The following is a 26,684-nucleotide window of genomic DNA, read 5'->3' on the forward strand; positions in this document are numbered from 1 at the left end:
TTAAACTAGCCACTACATGAGGTACTGTGTTCTAGTCAGTGTTTTCATGTCAGTTGACAGGATCATCTGTGTTGATACTTCTTTCAAAAGGTCTGCAAAGATGAAGAAAGACCAGGCATGAAATATTACCATTTTATTGACATGCTAAGATTTCTGACTTTAGGAGGAGATCTTGTTTCAAGGAAAAATATTATGTGACATATTCATGCAGTGTCCCCTCAGACTATTGAAAACACTACAGTTATCATTATAGAAGATACTATGTTAATTGTATTATAGGACACAAGCAAACCTCTCATCCATGTCTCTATGCATCTAATTCTATATGTCTGTCTCTTTCTCTCTTACACACACACACACACACACACACACACACACACGCACACACACACCCTTGTCTTCCTCCCTCAGGCTTTGAACGTTGGACCAATTGACAGATATATGTGCACCTTGGAAGAAAGACAGTAGGTGTCCCCCTTGTGGACCTGCTAGATATGAAATAACTTCCCAAAGGAATTGCATTCTGCTTATACAAAAAAAGATACTTCTTGAAAATTTTGAGACGCTAGGTATGGATCTTGAAGATCCAAGTAAAATTATGATTTTCCACTGAGTTTTAGTTCACAAATCCCATTTTCCATCCCTCTTTTCATTTTCTACATTCACTTCGGAAGCTGAAAAGGATAAATATTCACTCTGGCCCTGTGATCCAGATTTATGAATACTGGTATCAGATTCCTACACTGACATTGCTTTCTGTCCCTGCTTTCTGTTTCAAATGTGAATGTGATATCTAGGATCGTGCAGCCATCTTGTAAGTGATAAGTGGAAAACATGAGGCAAAGGTGCATACAACATATGAAATACAAAAGTATTTCATCATGGACTGTTACACCACCAGCCTTCACCAACTTCAACACCTGTATATTAGTTTTACTATTATTGCCTGTAAATGCATTCCCAACTACTATGTCATAGGAAGAAGGGACCTGAGAGAGGGTCCACCATTTACAAAGCCCCTACTCAAAGTATATGCAGATACCCCAGGCATGCTTCCAACCTCAAGGATCTCATAGCTAAGGTGGGGTCAGAACATGCCTCTGTGGAAATAGTAGTTTGATGATTTCTCTGTTAGTCATATCCAGAAGGTACAATAGCTGTGTACAGGGAGGAGGGGCTCAGCTACTGAAGAGTTCAAAGAAGATCTCGCATATAAGCAGTGTCCACAGTGAGTCTTACAGAATGACCCCAGATGTATAAATAGAGATGAGCTGTTGCTGATACAGGACACCAAATACAATCACAGTACCATGTCCTGGTAATTACACGTGGTTCAGTATCGCTTAAGGATGGAGCTCTTGAAAGGGCAGGGGAAGTTCCAACAGTAAAACTGGACAGCCTGGCAAGTGCAAAATCAAGAAAGAGTATGAACGGTATGCAAATTGTTGAGAATTTATCCCACTGAAAGCTTCAAAGTGGGAGGGAAATGCTCTTGTTTTATTGTTTTAAATAAAAGTGTCAAAAACTCAGTTGAAATTATACCACAGAGGTTTAGATAAGTCAAGCTTCAGTACAGTTTCAGTGGAGTGCCCCAATATTACTAATTATAGTGAATATTCCGATTTTAATTTCCCAGGTTCATATCCTGTCTCTGACATTTGTGAGCTATGTGACAAAGTAAATAACCTCTCTTTGCTTTAGCTATTCATGTGTGAATTTAGAGTAATAGTTACATTCCATGCAATTGTCATGAGGATTACATGAATCTGTATTGGTTAGAGTTTATAACCTTATCTGACAAAAAAAAGTATTGTATAAGGTTGATAAATCAGTAGGAAATCAAGTATGTAAAAGAATCATTATTATGAAGAATAAGAGTCAAAAATTATTTCATGTTTTTTCGTAGGCAGCTTGTTCTTCACTTAATTCTTTAGTAATTAAATCTTTTCATTTAAGAAGGAAATTCTTTTTTTTAATTGACTTTCTTTTTTGAAAACTATTAATTGTTCTAATGCACAATAGAAAATCATTTTTCAAATTCTCTATTTTCTAGTATAGAAAATCATCATGGCATTCTTGTGTGAATTTTGAAGCAATGTCACAAGTTCATAGCATATACTAATGTCACACAGCTGGGCACACACACACACACACACACACACACACACACACTGACACACACATACGTACACTAAGGAAACCAAAGCAGAAAATCATTTTCACAATTTTTTTCATACTCAGAAGTTGAAACTTTTTATTTTATTTTCTGGAAAGTCTGCAGTAACCGAGGCAATGAATTTTAACAAAAAGAAACCAAAGGAAATAAAATGTATGTCCTTTTAGTCCTGACATTTGACCCAACCTACTAAAATTTTCCTGTGTTCTTTTTCAAGGAATTAGCAATTGCATGTAAATTTCCATTTTGAAAGTGGCCTTCCAATGGTGAATTTGATAATTGTATGAAAATGAAGAGTTTTAATAAGCTGTGGCAACATAATAAACTGTCATAGAGGACTAATTATCACTTAAGGAACTTACAATAGCTGTCATCTTTTCATACTGAGAATACAAACCCTAAACAACCATAGAAAAAGGAAAAACAATTAATTTCTGCAGAAGCATGCAAAAGAGCTATTTTCTGCTTTGCTAAGAGTAATAAAAGAAATAAATGTAATAGTCATTCATCATGCAAATGAATGGAATCATTTGTTAGATTTATATTTTATGGAATGAAAAGACACTCAAAAATCTCTTTATTAGTATTTAGAACAAAGGTGGTTTTTTTTTTTTTTTTGCTTTTCTTACTTTAAAAAATTTCTTTGCAAAGTGAAGTATGTTACAGTTGACCCTTGAACAATGTAGGGATCAGGTGCCCTGACCTTGTGGACAGTCAAAAAAAATCCATGTATGACTTTTGACTTTCCCAAACCTTAACTACTAATTAGTTTCTATTACTGGAAGCCTTTCTGATAACATAAACAGTTGATTAACACACCTTTTCTACGTTATTTGTATTTATATACTGTATTGTTACAGTAAAATAAACCAGGGGAAAGAAAATGTTTAGAAAATCATAAGGAAGCGAAAATATATTTAATGTACTGTAGTTATTGTAAAAAAGAAAACTTCATATAGGAGTGGACCCAAGCAGTTCAAAACCATGTTGTTCAAGGTCAGCCGAACTTTGTAGAATGTCATCCCAGGCATTTAGGTTCCCTTGGAAACATCATGATTCCTGGTACTTTTAGAAAATTTGTTTCTTATAACATCAGTAGCTTCTGTTTATTAGATAATCTGTCATTAAGAAATGTGAGACTGTTTGTAAATGTGTAATAAGATTATACATTATAAGACCAGAGAACCTATGGCTTAAATCCATCTGCCAGCAATGGCAGAGTCCTATTCTTGAATATTGAGGAATAGTTAATAGTACAAATTTTACTCATCTCACATAGTCTCATATTAAACATATACTCCTTTCAAACTTCAGATATTTGTTTGCCACAAGTTGACTAGCCCCATTCCCGGGTCCCAGTCCAGCTCTGGTTGTGCTCTTGTTCAAGAAGCCTAGAAGCTAGAATCCTGCTGAGAACAGACTGTAAGACCATTAGCTCTTCAGTAACACACACACACAAAGTCTAGAAAATATAAATATCAAACATATCTAATGGACAAAGAATACAGATAAACTCATTTCCAGAGACATGAGATAGTCTTTCTGCTTGCTGACGGATGGAGAAGTTCTGTCCAACAAGACACTTTACTGGATAACAACAAGAGGACAGAGAAGTATTGCTGCTGAGAGGGCTGGCCAAATGTATTGGAGGCTGAAAGAGTCTGCATATTACAACAACAGTCATGTTCTCTACATACTCATTCTCCTCCAAACCCTTCTTCCAACATTGTTGAATAGTGAAGACTTGAATGGAAAGCAGAAGCAATTCATACACTCATGTCCTTTTTCATAATTGTTGGCATCAAAGTCTCCATCAAGAGTTAATGGAAAGATTAAACCCAGAGCAACAGCACTGGGTTTTGAGAACTGGGCTCATTTGAGATTAGCTCAGTTTTACTAAAACCGTTTAACTCAACACTTGGAGATAGGTGAATGTTTTCCTTCTTATTTCAGCCTCCAGACATGGTAAACAGATGGTGGGGGGTGGGGAGAATTTTAACTGAGAATTTTATACCCCATAAATATCTTTTAAATGTTGAGGTAAAATAAACATATTTTCAGATTTAAAAAGTCAGGTGTAGAGGTGATACTTTAACTGCAATAGGTGCATTTGCAAATGATGAAACAGAGCTGAGATCAGTGTTAAAAATCATTTCAAATTTAAGTATAGTTTCTGGAATTCATCTTTGAAGAGAAATAGGAGTCATGACTATAAGAGACAGGTAATAGCATGAAGCATAAAGTGAGAATTCTGTAAGAGTTAAAAGAATTAAATAGTGTAAGTAAATCACATGGAATATAATATCTCATAAATAATTTGTAGTTATATTTTAGCTATTTTCCTTTCCTTCTTTCTTCCCCCTCTTTTTTCCATACCTTTTATTCTTCCCTTTCTGGTATTGTTCACTTTTTCTCCTTTCCTTTCTAGTTTACCTTTTTTCACCATTCTGCTCTCTAAAGGTTTATCTAATCTCTCTCCATTCTCCCTTCTCTCTCTACCATTTCACTGAATGCTGAAGTTGTTTCTGTATCTTGACTATTGCAAATAATGCTGCAATGAACATGGGGGTGCAGATTTTGCGTTAGTGTTTTCATTTTCTTTAGATAAATACCCAGAAGTGAGATTTCTGGATCATTTGGTAATTCTATTTCTTAAAATATTTTTTAAAAATCTTTTATACTGTTTCCATAGTAGTTGTACCCATTTACATTCCCACCAACACTGCACAGGGTTGTTGTTTTCTCCACATCTTCTCCAACACCTGCTATTTTTGTCTTTTGGATAATAGGCGTTCCAACAGGTATGAGGTGTGAGGCAATATCTCAGTCTGATTTTCATTTGTATTTTCCTAATGATTAGTTATACTTAGCACCTTTTCATATACCTGCTGGCCATCTATATGTCTTTTTTGGAAAAATGTTTATTCAGATCTTCTCACTTTTTTATTGGATCATTTGTCTGTTTGGTTGGTTGGTTTTGCCATTGAGTTGTATGAGTTCTTTATATATTTTGGATATTAACTCCTAATCAGATACATGATTTGCAAATATTTTCTCCCTTCAGTAGGTCTCCTTTTCATTTTGTTAATGGTTTCCTTTGCTCTGCAGAGATGTTTAGTTAAATGTAATCCCACTTTTAACTTTTTTATTTCTGTTACTTTTACTTTTGGTGTCAAATCCAAAAAAAAATCATCACGCAGACAAATATCAAAGGATTTACCCTCTACATTTTCTTCTAGGCATTGTATGGTTTCTGGTATTACTTGACATCTTTTACCATTTTGAGTCAATTTTTGTGTATGAAATAAAATGTTGGTTCACTTTTTTTTCTTTGCTTTTCTTTTCATTATTTATTTGCATTTGTCTGTCCAGTTTTCCCAGAATCATTTATTGAAGAGACTATCCTTTCTCCTTTATATAATCTTGACACCCTTGTCATAATTTTTTAACCATGTATGTGTGCGTTTGTTTCTGGGGTATTTATTCTGCCTTATTGGTTTATATTTCTGTTTTTATGTTAGTAACATGCAGTTTTGATTATTATAGCTTTGTAATGTGGCTTGAAATCAGGAAGTGTAATACCTCAGCTTTTTTCTTCTTTCTCAAGAGTGCTTTGGCTATATGGGGTTTTTGTGGTTCCATGAACTTTAGGATTATTTTTTTTTTATGTTTCTTTGAAAAATGGCATTGAAACTTGGATAGTGGTTTCATTGAATCTGTAGATTGCTTTGGGTTTTATAGACATCTTAATAATAATTCTTACAATCTATGAACATGGAATATCTTTTCATTCATGTGTCTTTTTCAATTTGTTTCATCAATGTTTTATAGTTTTCATTATATAGATATTTTACCTCCTAAGTTAAATTTATCCCTAAGTGTTTCTTTTGATGCTATTATAAATGGAATTGTTTTCTTAATTGTTTTTGGATAGTTCACTTTTACTATATAGAAACATAATACATTTTTGGATATTGATTTTGTATCCAGCACCTATATTTGATACCATTTCTAACAGGTTTTTTATGGAATCTTTAGGGTTTTCTATATATAAAATCATGTCATCTGCAAAGAAACAATTTTACTTGTTTCCCAATTTGGATGCTTTTTATTTCTCCTTCTTGGCTAATTTCGCTGGCTAGAAATTTCAATGTTACAGTGAACAGAAGTGACAAAAGTAGTCATTCTTATGTTGTTTTTCTCCCTAATATTAGAGGAAAAGTTTCAGGTTTTCATTATTGAATATGATGCTATATATATTCTTTATTACATTGTTTTATTATATTCCTTCTCTTTAGAACTTGAGAGAGTTTTTAATCATGAAAGGATGTTAAAGTTTGCCAAATGCTTCTTCTTCAAATATCGAGATGATGATATGATTTTTATTCTTCATTTTGTTAATGGGGTATATCACAATGATTAATTTGGATAATTTGAACTATCCTTGCATCCCAGGAATTAGTGGTGATGCAATTGTGTGTCATCAATGGTGATGCAATGGTGGTGTAATGGTGGTCTTGTGAAATGAGTTTGGGGTGATTTCTCTTCTTCAATTTTGGAAAAGTTTGAGAAGAATTTATATTCTTTAAATGTCTGGTAGAATTCATCAACAAAGCATTCTTGTCCTGGCCTTTCCTTTTTTGACTATTAAGATTTTCTATTTTATTATGATTAGAGTTATTTGTTTCTAGAAATTTTTCCATTTTTTCTAGTTATTTAATTTCATGGCATATAATTGTTCTTAGTAGTCCCTTAAAATCCTTTCTATTTCTAAAATGTCAGTTGTAATTTTCCTTTTTAATTTCTGATTTGCTTATTTTAGATTTCTTTCTTTTTTATTATAGTCTAGCTAAAGTTTGCCATTTTGTTTAAATTTTATGTATTTTTTTCCTGAAAACAACTGTCATTTCTTTGGTTTAAGGACTCAATTTTTGATGCATTTTTGGTGCTAAATGATGAGAATGATAATAAACATTTTTTAAGTCTAACGAAATATTTCTATGAGAAGCTTAGCAGTAAGTTTATTATTCAGCCCTGGTCTTAATCAGATATAAAATATTTGGGGGGTGTTCTTTTCTTTGATAGGTTTCATCTTTTTCAAAATGACAGATGATGTAAAGTTGGATTAGAGAATACAGTAGCTAACACATCCAGATTCTGAAATGCTAGGATTATATGCCTCAAGTAAAAAGATAAAATTAATAAAGACACCCAGGATGTTCATAAATTTGGGTCTAGAATGCAATGACAGAATCACAAAGATGTTATGAATATTTTTGTCTTACCATTATGCATTAAAATTGATCATCCAAACATATATTAAAGTGTTAGTGGATCCAAAAATTCTGATTTCTTGTATAGAGTTCTGACATGGAATTATCTGGTTCTGTGGTTATTCCTAAATTTAGTAAACATATTAGAGACTAAAACTGAATGGTCTAGCCCCCTGAGCACTTAAGTGACTTCAGTATATTGGGGGAAAAGAGTTGGCATGAATTCACTTTATTTATGGGAGAAACTCAATAATGTGAAATAGATAAGAAACAGGTGAAATATCTAAGTATACAAGTGCATCAGAATTCCCTGCATACTTTAATACAGTTTCCCAGTGACACACACATGCACATACGTCTGGATACCTGCACATACATAAGTTCCATTTCTCTTTCATATTAAAAGAGAGATTTTTGAGTAGAGAATTGTAGTTGTATTCCTACTTACTTCAAAATTTCAACCAAACAGAACTGCAGTCATAGAGTTGTATGCCGTACGTATGCAGCATGTATCAAAATTCCTGAGATCCTCTCTGGTGGCTTTCGGACAGGGATGCGCTTGACAGACTGCATTGTTACAGTTGTCATGATATTCACCAGAAATACGCTGGGTGGGATCATCGGGGGCCATGGCATTTGTAATCTTCAGAAGAGGCAAGAAGAAAGAAATCTCACCTGTGGAAAATTGTCAGAGAGAGGTGGCGTTGAAAATAATACTTAGAGGAGTAGAGGACTTTTGGAGACTTTTGAGGACAATTTGGAAAATGCAATTCAGAAGCAACACGAGCAGACACATATATGTACTTTTAACTATAATTTTATTTTATAAGGCAGTGTTTACTTGTTTTAGACTGTACTTGTATGTGGACAGAGGGACATGAAAATTTCACATACTCGTGAGAATGAAGAATTCGATGAAGCTTTGGATAGACTCATCTGTAATAAGACCAAGATCTGGGCTGAATTAATAGGAACACGTTGTTTCTTTGCCCTGTGGAACTACTAATGAGATGGAATAAGAAAAAAGTTCCCAATTCAAAATGAAATCCCAAAAATTGTATTTTGAAGGCCAGGGATGAGTATTATTTCTCCACCTCAAGCTCTCCTTCACAGAGCTTTCCAAGTTAGCTCCTAACATAACCAATGCAATTGTGTTACTTTTCTTTGGTTCCCAGCTGTCTTCGAGATTAAGTCTAACTTTCTATGTGTAGCCATCTGGCTTTTCTCAATGTGACCTAACTTGCCTCCACAGGTTCTTCCTTTGTTCCATCTCAATTAGGTCATGCTGAACTTCTGTGCCTTGAGCTCTTTGATTTTAAGTATGTTGTTTCTTTGGAGAACAGTGGTTCTCAACTGGGGACAATTGTGGCCTGCTACCCAAGAGACATTTAGTAAATGTCTAGAGACATTTTTGATTGTCACGACTAGGTAGCTGTTTTTGGCATCTGGTGGGTGAAGCCAGAGATGCTGCTAAATATACTACAGTGCAGAGAGGAGACTCCCCCCCACCAACACTTATTCATCCAAAATATCAATAGCACTGAGATTCGGAAACACTGATGTGGAATGAATACATCCTTCTTCTCTACCTGATGAAATTCTCCTCATCCTTCCTGAATCAGCTCTCAGGTTACACCCTCCATGAACTCTTCCTGAATTTAATTGAGCCCATATATGTGCTTCAAAAATGATTTGTTTTTATTTTTTGTATCATAATATGGTGTTGTAGTGTACTGCAATTACTTACACATATAGCTGTTTCTTATTAGACTGAACTGTTCAAAGATAAGACTCGTGCCTTATTCCAGTGCTCGGTACATATCTGACGCCTGGTATGTGTGTCAAAACTGATGGGTTACTGACTTAAAAACGACAAACACCTGAAGCTTGTAGTGCTTTACTCCTAGTAGGTGCTCAACTTTTCCTACTTTTATATAATTGTTTTAGATTTTTAGGATGCTTTCCCTTATCTCTAAAACAGGAAGATAAAAGAACCTATTGTAATGATTGAATTTAGTGAGTTATTACAAGTAAACCATTTAAGCAATGCCTGTCACAGAGAAAGCACTGCATAAACATTACTTTTATTATTTTATAATATTGATTACTTCTACCTTTTATGGATTTTACTAAGGGTTTTTATTCTGTAAAATATAAAATCAAAAAATCATATCCCCCTCTCTGACTTAATGCTTTAGTCATTCCTAAAATTTCACACTCAATATTTGCATAACCTTCTCAGGAAAATATCTTTTTGTAAGTAGAAGCAGTGTTTTGTTATTGTCAGCCACACGCATCCTATTTAGGTATATGATAAATCCATTTTATTAAAAACAAAATCCACCACAATATTCCTTATATTCAAATCTGCACTGTTGGGCTGTCAATATGCAAGGGTAGTATATTTTTAGTCTAATGGTAGATATTTCATTTGTCTGCTTTATGGTACTGGGAATGGGTTTCAGGCTGTTGAACAGCTTGGAATTATCTATCATTGCATAAATGTAAATACAAACTCACATTCATTTTTCTCTCTGGATTTTTGGGTAAATACTGAAAGAAATATAATTTGGATTTACTCCCACCTCAACCCAGATAAAACCATTTAAATTATCCATTTAGTAGCAAGCAGGGAGCTGCTGCATGCTATGTGGAAACAAGGTCAAGCACATCATTCTGCCCATAAACATTTAAGGCCACATGGTTAGGTGTGATTATAATAATGGGCTCTAGATGGTTAGGTAAATATTCCAGATCTGACATTAGTTTATTGAACTAATGGCTTATGACATGAGGATAGGGACTCCTTAAATGAGTTCATTTCTAGCAATCATTTCAACATCTCAAAAGCCCCCAACCTTATCAGAAATGTGAATTACTTGAGTCTAAAAATATTAAGCAAAATGTAATAACCACTTTCCAGAGATGACTGCTTTTTCCTGGTTCAGTTATGAGAAAAGAAAATAAAACAGGTGAATCAAGTGAATAAGAGAGATAATCAAATTCAATGTGTCAGTAAACTCTCAAATCCATTCTTATGTTATCATAATTGCATTATCCAGACTGTGTGAGTAACTGAGCAGAAATTCTCTACCCTTCAATCTTGTGTTGTCTAACACAAGAAAAGAAAACAATGAGAAACAAAATGAAAAGTAAATAGATAAGTAATTAGATTTATTTCCAAGGTTGTAGCAGATAGGATATGGGGTAGAAGAATATGGACGGATGACTGGAATAGGGGTGTCATGGAACCTTCTTTTCTTTTACCTGTTCTCTCTCACTCTCTTCTACAAATATAAACTGATATGGCAAGACTAATATCCACTGATACCCAGCCAGTGTAAGTGCATGATTCATAGAGGAATGGGAAATATTTTATGATCCCCCAAATTCAGATAAATATAGCTAATGCACATCAGGTTATTTGTCTTCTAGCACACATTCTTACAGTAAGTATAGCCTGATTTTGTTTTGAGGAAAAAAAATTCCTTTTGTATCTACAACAATCAGTATATACCATTCTTCAATAAAAGTGGTTTGAGTAATGGACATATGAATCTAGTCAATCCAAAGATTGGTGCCAAAGTGATTGAGAAACGGGAGCTTACTTTCTGTAATTTTTACTTATTAAGATGTAAACCTAGGACCTCCAGAGCCATTTTGCCAAACCCAAGGTTAACGTCCCAACTATGAGGAAATAGAACACAGAACAAATCAGAGATGGTATATAGAGAGAAATATATATCAGTGTATATCTGCATATTTCTGTATATAATTTTCACATCAGCACTAGACAATTAAAATTAGTTGACTATGGAACATTTATATACAAATATATATATATCATTTTGGACAGTTAATTCCTGTTTTATCTTTTTCATTATTTTGATTTAGCCTACTAATCGGGATGATGCCTCACTACAAGTGAGAAAAAAGAGAAGATTCTGTTTTCTCATGTAACAGGAAGTGTGGGGACAGATAGCTCAGGAGTTCTACTATAGGGATTGTTCTCCTTCTGACCCATCACTCCTAGCATAGACCCCTCAACCTCAGAGTCACAAGATAGCTTCTACCTGTGGGAAATGAGTTTAGGAATTCCCTGAGCTCGCACCAATGGGTAACAAGGCTTAGAGAAGAAAGCTGCCACAGGACAAAAGGGCCCCAAAATAGGTAAACAGGACAAAAGCACCCCCAGCATTGAACAAAATTGAGACTGGAAGGCTACTTCCACAGGACAAAAGCTTCCCAGAATAGGAAAACATAAACAGGGCAATAGACCACCACAGGGCGATAGACCAATTGCCCAGAGCTAATTAGCAAAAAAATTAAAATAAAATAAAAAGGCCTTGTTGACCCTGAGGTAGCATGCTCTATCTTTCTTATCCCCTCAGCAATTAAGTTAAACAGACCCAGCACCTGGTGCCTGCTGTAAACAACCATCTTCTTGGCACTGGGATTTTGTTTTGTATTGACCCAAACCCACAACACCACATATCTTTGAAACCCCCTTTCTCTCACACACCTGAGCTAATGATCACTGTTTCACTGTTTCTTTCTGCACATCCATCATGTTTGTAAACCTTCTGATCCTGATAAATACAAACAAGGACTCATACTCAGGGCTCTTGTCTCCTCCCGGACATTTGCCTTTGTCACATTCAATTCTGCATCTACTCTCTTGCTGGACAAGCAGGAATTCCAGACTCCAAATCTGCAACAGATTGCCAAATTGGTTTTCATAACATTTTTAAATATTACACACACACCCTGTTGGTTTTGTTGGTCTTGTTTCTCTGGAGAACGCTGTGACTAAATCAGATTTTGGTACCATGAAGTGGGATGTACTGTAACATATGTCTAAAATTGTAGAAGTAGCTTTGGAACTGGGTAATGAGTAGAAGGTGGAAGAGCTTGAGAGGTATATTAGAAAAAGTGTAGATTGCCTCGAAGAGACTGTTCCGCAGGACTATGGACAGAAATGAGAAACATGTTACTGGAAACTGGAGGAAAACAAGCAAATATTTGTTATCAAGTGGCAAAGAACTTGGCTGAATTGTGTGTTTTTGTGTTTGTGGAAAATTGAAATTATAAGTGACAAACTTGGAAATTTGGTTAAGATTTCTAAGCAAAATGTGGGAGGTACATCCTTGTTTCTTCTTGCTGCTTATGGGAAAAAGTGAGGAGAGAAAGAAATCGCAAAAGAGGTTATTAATTTGGTAGGAACCAGGACTTGACATTTAGAAAATTCTCAGCCTATCTATGCTGCAAAAAAAAAAGAAAGAAGGAAAGAAAGAAAGAAAGAAAGGAAGGAAGGAAGAAAGAGGAAGAAAGAAAGAAAGAAAGAAAGAAAGAAAGAAAGAAAGAAAGAAAGAAAGAAAGAAAGAAAGAAAGAAACTAAGTAAGTAGTGGAGAGAACACCAAGAGTTTGGCTGGACATTCACCCATAAAAAGATTGCAGGTATGACTCAAATATCAAATCAACCAACTGACTAGAAGCCAGGAACAGAGATGGGGTTATATCAGCAGAAATACTACCAGCTTGGCCCCAGCAGGTCAGAGCCAGGACAAAATGAAGAAAAGCTGTAAGACTTCCGGGATTCTAGAAGACAGAGCAACAGAGCTGCAAACATTCATTATCTTTCAAGAAAAGGAAAAAATGACCCCAAAGATGATTCAGAAATCAGATATGCCACTCCCACCTTTACGCAGGACTAGGGGACACAACAGTTCTCTCTAGTTTCAGAGGGCGGATCCACATCTTGTTTCTGTGGGCCAGGCTGGTGCTGCCCAGAGCCTCAGAGGCAGGGCTGCCATGCGGAGCTTCAGGAATGAGGCTGCTGCCCAGGGCCAGCGTGGGCGAGGCTAACACCCTAGTGGAACTGGAAGGCATGGCCACCACCCTAGTGAACCCAAAACACGGAGCGTCAAGCCAAAGAGGATTATTTCTCAAGCCTTAACACCTAATGGAGTTTGCTCTTCTAGGTTTGGGATTAAGAGAAAGTTTGAAGCAGTCCTCTTCATCTTTGAGAGAAAATCATCTTTGAGTTCACTCAGAAGTGCATCATAGACTTTAGAGAAACAGAGTCACCACGACACTCCCAGAACTACAATCACCCTCAACAACCAGGCATTTGAAGAGAGTGTAGAAGACATGGTAGCAATCCCATGCAAATCCAGTGATGAAGATTAGTTACTTAAAGATTACATTCAAGTAGCACATTCTGGGGTTCAGAATAAAGATTTTGCAGCAAGGCCATTGCACATGGTGAGAAGCCTGGTAGACAGGGACAAGATGAATCAATTCCCTCATCTCTTAGAACCTCACCCTTTCCACACTGGTGGAAGGATATTGCCAGTTACATGAGGAAAAGGAACTAGAGAGGAGTATCAGGATCCACTGATGAGCCTTTATACACAGTAGAGTGAAGTCTGCAGATTTCTTTTTACAAAATACAGACTATTCATTCAAAGTTTTAAAAAATTATTTTATGAGATTTTGAATTTAAAAAACTACAATTTTGTTTTTATGCTGCATTGTTTTATTTTAAATAAATTAATTGTTCCTGATAGGCACTTATACATTATTACAGTCAACTTCTGATTTTAAGGGTGGTGGAAGTCCATAATTCAATATCCTCAGTGATGATAATTTTATTAAATATGTTTCATGCTAGAGAGGCAGTCATGGGACAATCCATTTACTTACAGTGTAATCTACTTAACTTCCTTTCATAGCCTACAGGCTCTAGTTTTAAGCATGCTTTTAGCAAGTGTCATTTTGTTAATTCCCACTACAAATATAAAGCAAAACACATTTCAAAGAGGAACATAGGTTAATACTTTCATAATTCACATTTTCACAAACACACAGGAACTCAATACATCTCTGTTTAAAATTGAATCTAACTTTAAAATAATAAGATCTGATAAATAAGTAATAAGATGTTTTATAAATTTAATAGACAAGCTATAAATCAATTTGCTTATTATAATGCTAAACAGTACATATCTCTTGGCAATGAGAATCCATGGCCAAGTATTCAAAAATTATCTTTGGTGGGTTTAGAGGTATACTTTTCCTTTCCTGGGATTTTTGGATTTATGCCATTATTACATACATAATCATTATTGCTTATTTAGGGAAAATAAAACCAACCTTTTCAGTTTTGTTTTTAAAAAAACATTTCATCTGTTGACGAAAACATTTTCTAGAGACAGATTTTTCTTTTTCAGTTCGAAATATGAATCTATGATAATATTATTACCTGTTTGCAGAACTAAATTATGTCCAAAATTATGAAACTCCTCATAAAACGCTTTCTACTCTACAAGGTGGAAAATTATTTCTGAAAGTTAAGTTTGTCACGATCAGTTTGCTTATCCATGGGAAATCGTATAAAGAAACGATTTCTAGCTGTACCTATGCCAGAAGTACACACGGCTTTATTATAATCTGTAGAAGTAGGCACTTCTGAAATGAATAACAAACGAAGAAAAAGAAATATTAGGTCACTAGATGGTGCCATAATGTTAGTTTTTACTTTATTGTCAGGGATTCTGGAAAGATATTACAATTATTTTTAAGAGGCATCATTTCATGTACCATTCAGACAAAAAGTAAACTTAATATTTACATGTGACTTGGACATTTTAGAGAGGAAGTGTTTAACCCCCAAATTACATGAGATATTATCGAATTAAATTGGCTTAAAGTACATCAGTAAGCACTTTGGACAAATTTTCACATCAAGTTAGAATAATTTTATGTGAAGAAATGGTACTTTAGGCTGGAGGTTTAGATTGAATTTAGTGGTGTGTTTCTACATCACTTTTGATAGTTCATATACATATATGCATCTGTAGAAAATAGAACTGTTTCGTAGTGTACTCAAAAGAGTCACCATTCTTATATTTTTTTAAATAAGCAAGTGTATTTTCCATATGAAATATATTTAAGGACTTCTGTTCAATCAGAGGTTTCTTTGATAAGTGAACCTGGGTCCCGTGCTTTGGTTGTTACTATTAAGCAAAGATGACAATAAATAATATTCACCGATAGGACATTTCTCCACGTGGTTGATATTAGCAAGAAACTGCCACCAAAGTGGTAGTTTTTTAAACAAAAATATTTCACCACACCTGAAACGAATCTGGAGTAACATTCTTGTTTTTGGAAATGTCAGAACTTGTTGCCAGGCTTATGGGCAAAAACACTGTGCATGGAGAAACCGCCACATTGAAGCCTGAATGATGCTTATTTGCATTTCTAAACCTCCCCACTGGCATAATGACTCGGCGGAGAAAAAAGGAGGTTTTTTTCCTCTCCAACCCTCAACCACCATTCACAAGCACAGTGTTCAAGAGATCTAACAATTTTAGGTATTTTGGAGATTTAATGGCGGAGGAGAAGGGAAAGGCTTAAAAGTCCCAAAATGCTTCTTTATTTCTCTCATTATTGGAAGCAGTTTAACAGTGTCTTCGAGGTCTCCCTTTCAACAGACTTTGCTCTTTTCCACATTATTTTTCAACATGAAAATGGATTTTTCAACCCAGATAGAACAACAAGGGACCTTTCAAAAAAGGTGCAAACTTTAGTGTCGGATGTATTTAGATACATCTTTGATAATACATTTCAGTGTTCCCCAAACACTGATCTGCGATGTTTCTGAGGCTAAGGCCATTCCTTCCAGGAGAATTTGTGTATGGTTCCCAAGATCACCATTTCTGCCCACCACAATGCAAATTTCTGATGGATTTTGGATCGAACGCAGGAACAAAAGAGGGATACGACTGTTTCTAAGGAATATTTCTCCTTCATTTTAATTAGACAAGGTGACTGCTTCACTCATATTTAAATTATTACTTCACCCCACACTTGACAAATTAATATCTAAAAATATATTAGTACATGGGAAGAGTTTATAGCTTTACTGTAACCTCATTTTGGGGAAGGGCTTTTTTGATATAATTTACTGTAAGATTATGCTTGTCTTTGATTTAGGCGAAGATGTAGCTAACAGATTATTTATAGGGTTTTACAGCATGTTTCCCAGGAGAGGTTACTTTGTAACAACGTTTTTCTTCCTTGATGACTATTAACGATATTTGGCACTGCTTTTCTTGAACAGGCCATGTACAGTTAAACACAGACTGACATTTTGACTGTGCCTTGGCTAAAATGGTATGTGTACATGCTGATTGTCTTATCCAAATCAAAAGAGTTTTATTTAATAAGTTCAGGAGCAAGAAGAAATAAAATATTCTGAGTTTTTCTTTAAAACATTGATTCTCTGACCAAATCATTGCTTAATTTGGCTCACTTTATTGATCAGGGTTTCCCCAAGAATGAGTGCCTTGCTTGCTTTCATCCAATCCAAAGAGTTTTACAAACAGCAGGGGTGCATTATGTACCCGGGCACGGTGCCAAGTGCTGTAGACCTCTGCCCGCCATCGCTATTATTGAGTAAAAAGCGCTATTATTGACCTCGTTTTATGGAGGAGGGAATGGCGGCTTGGAGGTGGTTAAATGGCCTGCTCAAAGCACAGATTCAGCACAGATTTAGCACACCGTATTCTCAAGAGCAGTAACCCTAGCGGAGATCCTCTGCACCACAGCAGGCTGTGTTGGTCTTACAACGTGAAGGAACGTTTCTGCGGTTGGAGAAAAGAATACTTTTGATGAGGTCAAGTAGGCAACAGCCTGAGAGTTTCTCCACTTTCATCCAGAAGTTGCACTGAGTTTCATCTTCAATAAATGAATAGCTGTCCAGAGGGCGCTGCGTCTGGGCTATCATCTTTACTGCCCTGGCATCTGCTTTTCTTTTGCACTTTTCTTTTCCCCCCTTTGTTAACCACTTAGAGCTGTCAATCAAGGTAGTCGAACCTATCTTGCCCATTGGTGGCAGGTGGCTCCAGTTAGTCATCTTCACAAGTGTGACCCAAAGATTCAAATCAAGTGGGAAGGGGGTGAATTAATTGTCAGTGATGCCACAAGGAAGTGGCCATGCATTGCCAGCTCAAGATCTCTCTAAGTCTCCCTGGTTCTCAGTCTGTCAGCAACCAGATGTTCTCCTTGAGGCCATGAGTACTTCATGGTCTTTGGGAATCTACACTCTCTAGTCAACAAGATGGTAATAATAACTTAATAAAAACCTCTGATACTTCCAAGAATTAATTTAAATAATACAAATAAAGCATTGGGCACAGTGTCTGACATATAATAGTGACTGTTAGTAGAATCCCTCCCCCCACCCACCGCAAATCAAACAGAAACCATTGATGTCTTCCTGTCATAACTGTTATATTTTTTTAAATTTGTTTAAGACTCTTCTGTTTAAACACCTATGCTCTAAACACCATTTGGTCCTATTGCATTATCTCCGTGTTGCCTAAAAAGTTTCATCCAATATGAGTTACTGTTTCAACTGCATATAATTTCCCCTGTTTTTTCTGATTTGATTTTGCACAAAAAGATGATCAGATCTTTGAAGGTCAGAGAATTATCATGAGTCAAACAATAATGAAAATTGAGTGGGGGTGGAGGGGCAGAGAGGTCTGGAGGAGTGGCTGGGTGTGTGAGGCATAAGAAGGTATTTAAATTTACATGGAGATTTAAATTGAAATGTTTCTGGAAAAGGTGCCATTTCTGTTTATACAAGGCTCTTTAGAGAAGGATTTAAAGTTACAACATACAGATTAGCAGCAGACATTCTTTCTACCCAGCTCTGCACATGCTGATCAATGAGGCAAAAAGATATAATTTGGTTTATAGACACATTTGTTGGAATTTATTTACCAGGCTGTTAAATATGACATTTATGTTTTGAGCCTAAATCATCAGCAAATGAATTCCAGCATTAAAAAGGGGAGTTTCTTTGAGATATTAATTCATTTGTATCCTGACATTAAAAGTTCCCACCACCCCAGTCTAAAAAATTCATTTATAGAAATGCCAAGAAGGAATTAATTAAAATGCAATTTGGCAGTGAAATGTCTTTATGGAAAAGTCTATAGGCCTCTCCTATATATATTTATATAATGTATTAAGTTATCTGTTTATGTTCTGGTTCTAGTGAAAGTTGTAACTGCCCATTAGAAGTTGGACAGAGATTGACATTTGGCAGTGAGTTGAAACCTTCTTTCATGGATGCCTCAGACTTACTCTTAACATGTTTCACATCTTCTGGAGAAGTATACACAGAAAACAATGAATCAGACATTCTCCTTGTGATAAGTCTTTGGACACAAACCGTACCAGGCATTTATGACTTCCATTTGTATTGACAGCCCTCCTGTCACTTGTCATCTAAAAGCAACAAACAGAGGCTCCTCCTACAGCCATGTAAGGTTTAGTGACTCAGAACAGTTTATTCATATATGACTTCAGAGTCCTTAGAATCACAGCATTCCCAGGGGGCTACTACCAGTAGATTGGTTTCTGGCCCACGGAATGAAATTTATCTGTCTTCTTTACTATAGATCATTAGGGTAGGAAAATAACTCTAGAGGTGAGATCACTAGACACAAAGCATTTAAACATTTTATGAAGACTAAAAAGGATATACTTCCCAAAAGAATAATAGCATAATAGAAATATAAAATGCACTTCAAAATCAAAATATATTTGCACTGAAGAAGTAATTATTAGTGCAGCTTTTTTTATGGGGTTTGCCAAGAATTTCCATTGCTATGATGTCATCTTGTTTAAACTTCATAGCTACTCTTTTATGAAGATATGGTTACTGTCTCATTTGCAGATTAGAAAAATGAACCACAGATGGTCTATATTTCTTGAGAACACATAGTTGATAATGCAGTCAAAAATGCTCAAATCTAAGAGTAAACAGCAATGATGACATAAGTACATCATTAAATTAACAACATGATGGGGCACCTGGGTGGCTCGGTTGAGCATCCGATTTCAGCTCAGTTCATGTTCTCACAGTTGGTGGGTTTGAGCCCCACATCAGGCTCTGTGCTGACCACTCGCTCAGAGCCGAAAGTCTGCTTCAGACTCTGTGTCTCTTTCTCTCTCTACCCCTCCCCTGTTCACGCTCTCTCTCTCTCTCTCTCTGTCTCTCAAAAATAAATAAATGTAAAAAAGAATTTAAAAAATTTAACGAGTTCACTTTTTTAAGAATAAAATATGGCAATGCTCTCAGTCCATTTATGTCATATTATGAATGCATACAATGAATTCCAGGGAATTATGGATATTAATAGTAACAATAATATTTAAATCTTAAACTGTATTTTTATTTGCCAAGCACTCTGCCAAATCACTTCAGTGGTTGCCATGAATTCATATATTAAAATTCATAACAACCCTAAGAGTGAGTGCTATTATTATCTGTTTTATGGATGAGGAAATTGAGGCATGGACAGATGACATAATTTGTTAAGCTCACACACAGATAGGCAAAGTAGAGTAGGCACTCTGTTTCTAAGTTCTGGATCAGTAACTACTATATACATGCTTCTCAAATTTTCTTTGCATAAGTAAGTATGTATTTAAAAGGATCTGGTATCAGACTAGTATCATGCAAGTGTTTTTTCATAAGTAATGGTTGTGCTCCTAGGCTAAGAATTCTGCTCATTTATTATTCAAACACAAATAATATTTAGAAATAATAAAATAATATTCATCTATTAAAACTTATATATATTTTACATAATGAAAACAACAAGAATAATTTTTAGAAAATATTATGGGTAGGGTGGCAAGAAATGTCTATCAATCTTTTTGAACTTAAGACAATTATATTTATAAGTGATCACAGTAGTGCATTTCTTAGAGTACAAAAAACCCCCACCAAACCCATCTTAAATATAGTGAATTATCAGGGGAATTATAAACGGCTGACAAAAACCTATTAAATAATGAGAAGATCACACTGCATTAATCTGTTCACCTATGCATTTTAAACCATAGAGGTTATGTCAATGAATTCTGGCCATCATTCCCCCTAGAAGTTGGTCTACTGAAGAAATTATTTTTCATATTGTGTGTCTTTTAAAATTTTTTGAATGTTTATTTATTTTTGTGAGAGAGAGAGTGCGCACACGAGGGGGCGGGGGAAGTGGGAAGGGGCAGAGGGAAACACAGAATCCAAAACAGGCTCCAGGCTCCGAGCTGTCAGCCCGGAGTCCAATGTGGAGGTCGAGCTCGGGAATGATGAGATCGTGACCAGGCTGAGGTTGGCCACTTAACCGACTGAGCCACTGAAAGGCCCAAGTGTATGTCTTAAGTGCGAGTGAGTGTAAGGGTCAGTATGTGTTTTTGTTACATGAGACATTCAGTCTAAAGCCTTTTGAGAAAAACTGATTTTAGTTTAGATGAAAACAATTTCTAATAAGATATAAATAATGTAAGAAATATAAATTCTAGTGAGATGATGGAAAATAAAATCACTAAATAAAAGACTAGGGTCAAGGTACCTTGGATCCTTTTTTGAAGTGGTTGAAATATAAATCATAACTAATCCACAATGGTACAAAAATAAGTAATATTTTATTGGGTATTGGTAATTGCTGATAGTTCATAAGTGTTTTCTATCTACTAGAAACATATTAATTACTTATACATATATTAATGCTCACCATTACCTCTTAAGTCAAATGGTCCTTCATTTTATTGTTTAGTAAAACCATAGTCATAAACATAGTAAGTAGCAGTTCTGCGCTCCAAAATCACACACTCCAGGACAATCCAGACTTTTTATTCTTAAGAACTAAACTCTATTACCTGGCTTAGTATGAATGTTTGTAAAAAGCGGAGGACAATAGGAATTGAAAAGACAGAAGAGAGGTTTCAAGAATGGCAGAGCAAGAACTATATTTTTTACAATGACACCTTACAAAAGAGAAATTAGCAGGGCTACTGGAATTACAAGATGGAGCTGAGAAACTGAGGCAAGGCTATTTTGTTTCACTGGAATATTATCATTTAACATGTGAATCCCTTTATGGATTTCTCCAATAGTTATTTAGCAATGGTTACAGTAAAGTGGTGAGTAAGAGTTATTGCCCTCTTGGAGAGAAATGCAAGCAGCAAAATAAAAGCAATTAAATATACACATAGACAGTGGCATTTATAGATATGAATATGGGTAGAGATACAGATGTAGATGTAGATACGGATATACCTACATGGATAAGGCTATGTACTGAGAAGTGCCTTGAAGAAAGCCAAACAATGAGAGTAGGGCTTAATCAAGGGTGTGGTTCTAAAGGAAGGACTCTACATGCTCCTCCCCTGGAGCAAAAGTGCACTTTTGCTTCAAATGAACCACACCTGTGATGCTCTTCAGACACTCGATGTGGGACTAGTGGAAGTGCTTTTCCTGCCTTCTAACAAAGTAGAACCTGCTTGGAAATTTACTTCTCCTACTGCCACCCGCAGGAGACCTGTTAGCCATTAATGGACAGGTATGCAATTATGAAAGCCAAATCTTTTACTTCCTTGGAAAAAACTAAGAACCTAACTTAACACTCCACGTTCCCTTGTCAGATCTGTTTAAAGTTATCTCTGCAACACTTTGCCTTCCTTGACCTCTCTTTTCCTCTCTGCTTCCCCCACACCCGTAACAGAAACTCTCGGGGAGCATTGCCCTTTCAAATTTATGGTAAGTCAGTATCTTATTCACCCAGTGCTGTGGGGTTATCAGTAAGCAGGAGTCTACCTACAAACATGGAGATAGTCCTGGGCAAACCAACATGTTTGGTTAACCTACAGATTGGCTTCTGGGAAACCTGACCTAAGACATCAAGGAAGCCCTCTCTGAAAAGATAGTGTTCATGCTGAGAAGGTGTCGGCCATTCATAGAGCCGGCAGAAATGTTTTCTAAGCAAAGAAATCAGCAAATGCTAATGGCAGAAATGATCCCATAATCAGGAAGATAGAAAACCAGTGTGGCTGGAGCAGTCTGAGTAAGAACACATGTGTGAGTAGCTGAAGTGTAGAGGTAGGAAAGTAAACAACTTGTGGAAACTTAGCAGCAAAGGTAAGAGGAGAAATTCATTACTGTATTGAATTATCACATAAGCTGTGGACATGCTATATTGAACATTTAAGTATTGGTCTGTTTGTGTGCATTATTCCTATTGAAATTATTCTCTTCAAAAGGACTCATTTTTTTTTTTGAGTGGGTAGTCTTTCCATCTAAATGCAAGCCTAGATATTTGGAAGTTTCTACATAGATTTGTAGTTTTGAGAGTGTGAACTTAACAGACCTGTAATCACAGAGACTTACAGACCTTCATGCTTGAATTAACAGATACAGAAGAGAACACAGAATGAAATATTGGTCATAGTTTCTGCAATGAAACTGTGAATCTGGGTGTTTAGATTTTTTTGTTTGTATATTGAGACACCTTTGCATCAAAACCTCATTTTTAGCTTCCAAAGGGCTTTGAAACTTTAATAGTTTTAAAAAAATTATTTATTTATTTTGAGAGAGGAGAGTGGTGGAGGGGGAGGGAGAGAGAGAATCTCAAGCAGGCTCTGCACTTTAAGCTCAGAGCTAGACATGGGGCTCAAATTCACAAACCAGAAGATACCTAAGCTGAAACCAAAGGTCAGACCACTCAGTGGACTGAGCACCCAGGAGCTCAAAGAGTTGGAAATTTTTGGTTAGAACTTTTGTTGTACAGTTTCTTTGACCTTTTTTCTTTCTTGAGTGATATATTTTAAGTCGCTGAACCTGTTTCTTCATCTGTCCACAAATAGATGCAAGTGTTAGTCTGAGGGATAGACCGTTTTGTGCAAAGCCAGGAGTATAGCCCCTGGGAAGCAGTCACTGATTGGTAGTTATGATTTTGATAGAGACAGAGCCTCTCTTTAGAATACTGATCCCGTTCAGGCATAAGATATTGTAAAATGGGCGGCAGGAGATAAAACGAGTAGTGTGGGGGGGCGAAAATCTAAAAGAGACTGGGTTTCAAGAAAGACAGAAAAAAAATGCCTGAAGGATCCTCTGAGCTTCAGAATATTTTCCCAAAAGGGCACTTTTTCCAGCATTTGTAAGTTTTAAATAAAAGAGTTACCTGAGAAAGCCCCTGGGGCTGGGAGGAGGGGAGGTGAGCAGAAATCATTCCTATTTTTCAAAGAGCAAGTTAGAGAAGCTAAGAGGTCTTCTGTCTGCTTGATTTAATGCTTCTTTGTTATTATCGTAATAAACAAAATGGAATCTTATACTTGAGGAAAGATTGAGTCAAATTAGCCTCCATTCAAATAGCTCCATTGTGTTGACTAACTATATTCATGGAAATTAACCCCTTATATTCTAATAAAGAATAATCTTTCTATAATTTTCTAAAAACTTGTAATTATCTTCCTTAAAGCAAATAAACTTATTTAGACGTTCCTGTGCTAAACAAAAACAAACTCTTCATGTTAAAATATCCAAATACACATGTATAATACATATCCATTATACATATATATATATATCTTAAAATTTTTTAATAGCTGTTGTTATTAAAGAATGTTAACATAATTTGCATTGCAAATAGTTAAACTGAACTGGTATAAAATTCATTTGTAAAATAGGGAATTATAATACATAGGCAGATGATTCTATTTTATATAAAGAAATTAGACAAAATACTGAATTTTAAAATTGGTCAGTTAGGGGGCACCTGAGTGGCTCAGTCAGTTATGTCTGACTTCAGCTCAGGTCATGATCTCATGGTTTGTGAGTTCAAGCCCTGCATCAGGCTCTGTGCTAACAGCTCAGAGCCAGGAGCCTGCTCTGGATTCTGTGTTTCCCTCTCTCTCTCTCTCTGCCCCATCCCTGCTTGCCCTTTGTCTCTCTCTGTCGCTCAAAAATGAATAAACATTAAAAAAAACTTAAAAATGGTCAGTTGGAAAGGTCAATAACTGCCCCAATAATACACAGAAATTACCAACAGTGTCATTTTCTAACCTCTGTTCACTGACAAATTTACTTGGACGTTGATTGCTACCATAATTAGATAATTTTACTTTCAAAGTGGAGGTTAGCAAGCTAATTAACTTACTTCATAAAGAAGGATTTTGTGAGGGGGAAAAAATCATCATATGGAGATGGTAGGAGAAATTTTAAAATCCAGTCAACTTTTGGTTTAGTTCTTCTTTTTCTTTTATATGCCTAACATAGTTGAATAAGTACATAAATAAATGAACAAATACCTGATAAGTGATAACCTGGTTGAATTCCTAGAATCAGATATTTAAGTTCAAGGAGACATGTAGGTTATTTCTGTGAGTTCATAATGGGGAATACTTGAGTGACAATGGAAAATTCCATTTCCCCCAGAAGATAATGAATCTGAGACCTTGAAAGACATCTCACAGTATTATATGTCATATGGCCTCAAAATGATGATGTACTCTTTTCTCTTCAAGGGTAAGGGTCCAGGACTGAGTTAAATAAAGAAAATTTTAGAGGCTCCTGGGTGGCTTAGTAGGTTACTCATCCGACATCAGTTCAGGTCAGTTCAGGTCATGATCTCATGGATCATGGGTTCAAGCCCCACTTCAGGCTCTTTGCTGACAGCTCAGAGCCTCACATCTGCCTCAGATTCTGTACCTTCCTTTCTATCTTCCTCTTCCCTGCTTGTTTTCTGTATTTCTCTCCAAAAATAAATAATCATTAAAAAAAATTTTTAAAAAGACAATCCTAGGAAAATTATACCCATATAATCTTGACAGAATTAAAGATAATGAATATGTGGATATTGGCTTCCTTTGATGTTTGTGTCAAAAAATTATAGTCAACTTGTAAATATTATTTGTACAAATATTTGGTGGAATGGAGAAAAAAATTAATTCAGTGACTTTGATATTTCAGATTTCCCTGTAAGAAGAACTTCAAGGCAATACCCTCCATTAATCCCCCTCCTCCTTTTATAACAGAATGGCATTCTGAATCTCCCTCCCACATGGATGTTCCTTTGTTCTTTCTTCCTTCCTTCCTTCCTTTCTTTCTTTCTTTCTCTCTCTCTCTTTCTTGCTTTCTTTCCTTTTACATGGACATTCTTAATATTGACTTTGGGAGTAGGCAGCTACTCTTAGATAACTTTAGGGGCTTTCTCTCCGACCATAGGATTTGCATTGAAACTTCTTGGTAATGAGAGAACATTCATTGTTCAGTAGATTTCTGAGAGAATATGGGACTTGAATTGAAGATAAACAAGAGAAAGATGTTTGGGAGTTGAACAAAACCCATAAAGTTTCACTCCTAAGTTTTCATCCTGGCAAAATCACAAATTGTTTGACCATGATGAAATTTAATCCTAACTCACTCATTTCCTCATCTGTATTCCCTCCATTGGCTACAGCCAGTGTGTTGAAGAAATACAAGCTTCTATACCTTTATAAGGCATTTGGCCTCATAGTAGATATGCTGGCCAATGGAGAAGGGTCATACCCTTCTTTTTTGAAGGAGTAGAAACGGAGTCCAAGTTTGGGGGTGTTAGTAGTTAAAAGTTTATATATCAGTGCTAAAAGATGTATGTGAGGAAATGAGGTTAAACAGTAAGCGGAGTCGGCTTACAAAGGCCTTTAGATCTGAAATCAGAGGATTAGATTGGAAGGTCATTGAAAGCTACACACAAAACATTAAGCATAGGTGTAACAGGGCTCGAGAGGAAGCATATAGAAGAAAATGAACCTGCAGATCAGGAGGTACTCTAGTACTAATCAAACACGGATTTTTCCCCTCCATCTTTGCTTTTTAGCTTTCCCCCTTCAAATAAGCTTTCCACTTAAGATCTGCTCACAAGCCTCCAACATATGCATCCTCATTGAATTAACTAAAGGACAAAGGTCATCTATATGGTTCTTATTAAACAGGAAATTTAAACATAACTTCAACTGGCACCAGCTTGCACCAATTATAGGAGCACTGAGAAGACAAATTATCTTCTAAAAACCTATATGCTATGCTTCCTTTATTCACCCACTTATTAAGGCCTTTCAAATTTTACTACCTGCCTAAACCTCTTTTTGGTGTAGGGAGTACAATGGGAAGAAAAACCAAATATAATGCCTTCTTACATGGAAGAAACTAAAGAGGAAGAGAGGTGTTAATGAAATGAACACATTAATAAAGGTATAAGACAAACCCAGGTAAGTGCTAGGAATGGCAGGACAGTGACTCTTTACATATAAAGGCATTTGGCCTCATAGTAAAGGAAAAAACACACCCACCTTATACACGCATTTTGGTAGTCACAACTAAAAAAGTGATACT

At 35.8% G+C, this 26,684-nt stretch overlaps 1 long non-coding RNA gene across 2 annotated transcripts; it reads right to left on the reverse strand.

Annotated features, from left to right (window-relative positions):
- On the reverse strand, nucleotides 1-24,676 carry LOC115279672. 2 transcript variants are annotated; one of them, XR_003903575.1, is made up of 3 exons: nucleotides 24,620-24,676; nucleotides 7,898-8,124; nucleotides 1-92 (listed from the first exon to the last, which is right to left on the reverse strand). It is a non-coding gene; the product is annotated as an uncharacterized LOC115279672 (long non-coding RNA). The 2 variants fall into 2 exon arrangements; XR_003903574.1 differs by lacking the exon at nucleotides 24,620-24,676 and adding an exon at nucleotides 24,469-24,545.
- Between the last annotated feature and the right edge of the window lie 2,008 nt (nucleotides 24,677-26,684).

This window comes from Suricata suricatta, chromosome 16 (genome assembly GCF_006229205.1).
Source record: "Suricata suricatta isolate VVHF042 chromosome 16, meerkat_22Aug2017_6uvM2_HiC, whole genome shotgun sequence".
Lineage (NCBI taxonomy): Eukaryota > Metazoa > Chordata > Mammalia > Carnivora > Herpestidae > Suricata > Suricata suricatta.